Source organism: Astatotilapia calliptera, chromosome 6 (genome assembly GCF_964374335.1).
Source record: "Astatotilapia calliptera chromosome 6, fAstCal68.1, whole genome shotgun sequence".
NCBI lineage: Eukaryota > Metazoa > Chordata > Actinopteri > Cichliformes > Cichlidae > Astatotilapia > Astatotilapia calliptera.
In genome coordinates this window covers 21,144,304-21,150,686 of record NC_137427.1, presented here as the reverse complement: position 1 = coordinate 21,150,686, position 6,383 = coordinate 21,144,304, and positions in this window count along the sequence as shown.

Sequence of the window (6,383 nt, the reverse complement as noted above, 5' to 3'; positions counted from 1 at the left end):
ATTATACATTTTTATACTTTTATATAGATATTTTTTTATTATAAGTTTAGTAAGATGCACAGTCGGGGGGGGAGTACTTTTTAGCCGGAAAAAACATTTCACTGTGTGTTGTACTAGTTATAACTACATGTGACAAATAAATAAAGAATTGAATTGAATTGAATTGAAGCACTTTTGAAATATGGGGAAAGCCAAAAACTGCGCTTCCTCCACTTCCGTAACATTGATACATTAATGTTGAATTCTCTCGCAGCTGCTCTATTCCCATGTTGTTGTAGTATATTAATAACTAACCCCGTATTGTGGATGAATAATCTCAGTTGTTCTCCTGACTGAAGTTTGCCCCGTGTATAGCATCCTGCTATGCGACTGCATTTGTCCCTGACCACCAGAATCCGTCACGATAAGTTAACCTTTATCGAGTGGGAAAAAAAGTTGGCGTTCATCCTCCAGCTTCACTGTGCTAATGTTATGCTAACATAGCTGTGTGGCTAGGAATCGTGTAGCACAACATTATATTCCAGGTAGTCCAACTTCAGTAACCATACAAACGCCACTGCTGTTTAGTTTTCTGTCTTCATTTATGTCGGAAGTGGTAGCAGAGCTGTACGTTTTAGTTAGTTTCAAAAATCTCTGTCAGAACATGGTATGTCATGTTTAGGTGGAAAGTAGCGAGCTTAACTTCCTGCTAACTTCTAACTCCGTTAAATTTAATAACTTCTGTTTTCATGGATGCCTGGATGTTAAACTTAATTGTTACACCTGGTAAAGCAGCAACGATGATGATTTTATTAAAGATTAAAGAATTTAGACCGTTTTTAACTCTGTGTTCGTTTGACTTTGGGACCTGAAATGGACGGCATTTTGGACCCAGAGTATTCCGCGAAGCTCCTACTACGGCAGCCGTAATTCTCTGACAACCCAGCAGTGCGGCTTACCAAAGTTGTACTAAAACATTTTTTAAGATGAAGCTCCTTTGAAAGCGTTTAAAGAAGAGGCAGACTCAGATCTCTTGAACAGGAAAAATCCTCAAGAATGCATTTTTTTTTTGCCTCCAACACAGCATTCATATTTAAATTATTTTAGTTTAGTTTAGTCCAATGATAATCAGATTCAGTGAGACACTCACAAGAACAGATCTCTATTTGATGCAGCTATTGTGGTTGTTTGTCGGTGCTAATTGTGTTGACAACCTTTTGGGTAAGAGCATATTCTAATCATTAAAGTAAATCCCAGAAAACAGGAGCAGATAACAACAGAGTTCTTCAACTAAATCTTGGAAACCAGGCGTCCGCAGAAAGCATTATTCAGCACCCAGTATGAGGCTCTAAAGAGCTTGTTGTGAGGAGGTAATAAGTGTTATATTCAAAAGGCACAGAGGAAATGGAAGATCTCAAGACATGAGGGACACAGCACCCTAATTACTTTCCAGCAGCCAGTTTCAGGGAAGATTGTAAGAATAAAACCTGGTACACCTGGTTTGGTACACTCTGGAGAGCACCAAAAATGTCCCTTTCTTTCTTTCTTTCTTTCTTTCTTTCTTTCTTTCTTTCTTTCTTTCTTTCTTTCTTTCTTTCTTTCTTTCTTTCTTATGTATATATCAGTACAAATAACAAGTAGCATAATTGTGAGAGACACACTTCGTTGCACCAAAAGCTCCAAAAGGAGCTGTAAAAATTAATTAACCAAATGTGCATGAAGCATTACTGTGCAGCAGTGTTGTGAGTGTGAAGAACAATGCTTTCTCATCTTGCTGTCATCGTTGTTTGAAGGTTTTACAGATCAGATAAAAATCTCTCTCTCCTCCAGTTTTGATCAAGATGTCTCTGTAACCACTGGGGTTGAAATCTTATTCTGTGTTTGGACATAGAAAATATGTTAAGACTGAAGCTAGTGATTTATGTTTATAAAATTTGGTTCAGTGCATGAAGATCATTTCTATGTAATGTGTTGGCCCAGCTGTTAAATAAGCATCTGGATTTGGAACAATTTTATACAAAATCCTTTATCATAATTCAATTAAAAAAATATAAACAGTGGATGTCAAGTGGTGAAAAGCTTTTACTTTTTAATAGTCATTCCAGCTCACAGCTTGACTGCATCATGTCATGCTGTAGCAGATTGATCAGAAAGCGGCTTTAGTCTCTGCTGCCCTCTAGTGCTCAGAATGGTTTCTCCAGACCGTGACTGAGAATAGTTGACAGCACTGATGGGTGAGTGCAGTATATTTTATTTCATTTTATTTTCATTGAATTCATAGTTACCATGTACAAAAGGGAACACAAATTCTTTGGTGGATGTTTGACGGGATTTGCAATCTTTGTCTTGAAAATGTACGCTGAAGCCTTTTGCCCATCCGAAGCCTTGCACTCATCAGATTTTCTAAAAGTGGGGAAAAAAACAAAACAAATGCAAGCAGCCTTATCCCAATACCTTTGCAATAGGCAAAAATGTCCTCCCTCTTGACCCAGCATGGTATCTGGATCTAGATTATGCCAAGAAACTGTGTGCCAGTTTGTCTTGTTTCAAATTCTTATTTTCTTTGGACATAACACAGTGATTCTTGTTTATCTCCACCACCTCCTTTAAACCCACTGATTTTACACAACTGAAATTTCAGATGCATGCTGTCATTGTTTGTGTAGCAGCAGTCGCAAACTTTTTCATGACTCCATATCTCTGAATGCTCTTTCTCTGCAGATCCATTTTCAAATTCCATAGTGCATTATGCTGACATTGAATTTACCATAAATATATATTCAAAAGAAACAAATGATTTGGATATGAATATTATAGATACGTTTGTTTTTTAGTTAAAAGCTAAACATATTGGTGGCAGTAATATATTCTCTGTGTTTTGATTAGATGCATATTTGTAACAACCTAATCAAAGGCTGTTGGTACTCCCACAAACACATTTTAAGACCAGAGGAGATCTTTTAGAGTTGTAGCCCCCAGGTTGTGGAATTCTTTGCCTTCATTGCATTTATTCTTTTAAACATCAGCTTAAGACTCATTTATTTAGACTGGCTTTTAACTAGATTTTTGCTGTATCTTCGATTGTGCTGTTTTGTGTATATCTGTTTTATATTATTGTGAAGCACTTTGTGGTTCTTATCCTGTGAAGAGTGTAATTACTTTACTGCAAGTATTGTAATTTACTGTGGTGTTCTGGGTAAGCAAAGCAGGCTGTGCTTGTCCTGTGAAATCGAAAAATAGATATAATTTAAAATCTACCAAAGCAAACATGATCTCTTTCTCTGTGTGCATCTCTCTCTGTTGCCTGTTTGCAACCACCCAGTAAATTAGTTCCATCTTGTGGCCACAGTTGAATATTGTCTTCAGGAGCAGGTTTCTATTGTCACTGTCTCTGGCATTGTCATTTCTTTATGGGTGTGTCTGTTTCACATTAACCAAGGCTTGAGTTGAGCAAGGTGAAGGGCCACCAGCTGATCCTGGTTATTTGCACATGCACATTTTGGATAAACATCTGGACTTCAATGGAAATTTGACAGGAAATCAGAGTGGTAGCTGAGCTGCTGCTGGCTCTGTTTTCACTGCTCTGAGATCAGTTGTCATCTGTGTGTTATTGCACACATGCACAGATATGTGTAGCATTAGCAAGTAACTGAGAATAATGTGATTTATCATCCTAAGAAAAAAGTTTTCTCTTACTAACCACCTTGGCTAACATGTGTGATGCTTTGTTTTTTGTTTTTTTGTTTATGAAAGGGTCTGATGGTTGTCTTTGGGAAAAGGTGGAATTAAAAAAAAAAACCCAGGAAGGTTTATTTTTCTTATCAACAAAGACACACAAAAAATAAGGAAAGGTTGTTTTTTATTGTTACCCAGTCTAATAATGAAAAAGTTTTTAAAATCTCATGGATTAAATGTGCAGTTTATATAGGTGGGAAGTAATGAAGAATAAATACTTGAGTACAGGAACGAAGTATAAATACTGTACTTAAGTAGAATTTTCAGATATCTGTACTTTACTTGAGTATTTATTTTTCTGACAACTTTTTACTTTTACTTCCTACAGTTTAACACAAATATCTGTATTTTCTGCTTCTTACATTTTCATTACTTTAGGTTTAGTACTATCATTAATGGCGTTTGTGCGGGTTAAAGTGTGCCGAGGCGAGTGCGGCTGTCTGTATGTTGTAGACAGCATCTAACTAGCGCTACAGAAGAGGAATGAGCAGAAAGGCAGTGATGTTTCTACACAACATAACGTTTCTATCAGCTCGAAAAATAATCAGCGAACACACAAACTGTTCCTGTGCAGTTTGTGGCAGTGTGTTGCTAGCTAAAGCTCCATGGAGGGAAAAAAGTGTGAGCTAACTTCACTCAGAGATGGAGAAAGGCGTAAGAAAAGAGGAGAGAAAAAGGAGAGGTTGGATTTAAAGGTAATGGTAGAATTGTCTTTCAGGAAGCTACTTTTTACTTTCTTAATTTGATTGATGTCAGAGACTGTACTTTCTGACGATTTCTTGAGTATTGGGTGTTTTTTAACACAACGTGCAAAATGTCTGTACTTTTGTCACCTTTGGTAGTTTATCTGCTTTCTAGGCCACCTCTACAGCATAAACTTGTAAAATAAGACATCATATTTCAGCTTCACAACCACATCTTTAGTGTGTGCATCTCTTGGTTGTATGTTCGTTTTACCGTTTATGGTTTATGGAGCAACATCCCCATCTAGTGGCTTTAATAGTGAAGTGCATGTGGTGTTTTATGGGATAGAAGGGGATTAATGAAAAAAACAAAACACACCATACAGCATAATAACAGCAGGCACAGCCAGACCAGCTTCAGGGATTTTGGCCCATGTTGACATGATAGAATAACACATTTGTTGCAGATTTGTAGGCTGCACATCTGTAATCTAAATTTCCTATTCCAGTACATCTCAAAGATGCTTTATTGGACTGATATCTGGTGACCGACAAGCCTATTTGAGTACAGACAGCTCATTTTCTTGTTTATAAACAGTTTGAGAGCTTCTGAGCTTTGTGACATGACGTGTTCCCATGTTAGATACAGCCATCAGAGGATCGGTACACTGTGTCCATGGAGGGATGGGCACAGTCAGCAACAATTCTCAGGTAGGCTGTGGAATTTAAACAGTGCTCCGGCACGGTTGCCCCTCCGTTGGTCTTCCTTGGTCTCTTGTGCGCTGAGGGTCTCTGGATGTCTGGGGCTTGGATCTCCTCCATACCTGCTTCATGCCCTGGAGGACGGGGCTGTGGCTCCCCACACCCTCTAGCAGATCATTACATGAAGGAACCTTTTAAAAACCAGCGCGTCCATGCTCACAGGTGTACACACAGGTGCTCACACACACAAACTACACCCTTTTTGGCTCCTACCTCAAAGCACACTGTGCGCTGTCCATCCAACGTGTGGCACAATAATATTCAATATTTAGTATTCACATAGATCATCGCGATGATTGCTGTTTTTTTTGCTTTTTTTCTCTTTCTCAACAGGTGATCCAGGTGATTGATATATGTATTTTTTGTCTGTTTGTTTTGTTGGTTTTTGTTTTTTGCCCTTTATCACCGTTCCTCTTCCCCACTGTTTTTCTTTCCCACTTTCTTTCTCCCTTTTCTTTCCCCCAGTCATATCTGTCCCGTGTGTAGCAAGCGAAAATAAAATAAACAATAAAAGCAAGGATGAATCAAATTTGGGAAAGTAAATCTGTTGGGCATCTTTCTTTACTTTTAGACAATAATTCTGATGGCAAAAGAACCAAACGGAACAGGCGAAAAATAAATAAATAAAAATAAACAGTGCTCTGTTTACACCAGATTCTGACCCTACCATCTGAATGTCACAGCAGAACCTCAAACTCATCAGACGAGGCAACGTTTTTCCAGCTTTTCAGAAAACTAACGTCATACCAACAGTTAAAAACCTTTGGAGCGGCCTAGTCAAAGTCCTGACCTGAAACCAATTGAGTTGCTGTGGCATGACCTTATAAAGGCAGTTCATTGCCAATGACTCATTGCCAGTTATCACAAACTCTTGATTATAGTTGTTGCTGCTAAGGGCGGCCCAACCAGTTATTAGGTTTCACACAGGCCCAAGTAGGTTTGGATTCCCCCCCCCCCCCCCCCCCCCCCCCCCCCATAATTATAAACACCTTCTTGTGTTATCTTTGTGTAATATTTAAATTCATTTCATCTGAAACATTTGAGTGTGACAAACATGGAAAACAATAGGAACTTAGGAAGGGTGCAATCACTTTTTCACACTACTGTGCTTTAGTGGCCTGTAAGTGTAGGTGTTTCATTGAGTTAAGACCCGGTGACATTAGTGTTTCTAGTGTTTCTTTTCCAACAGAATAAAACACTTCAGCTTTTTAAATAACCACAACA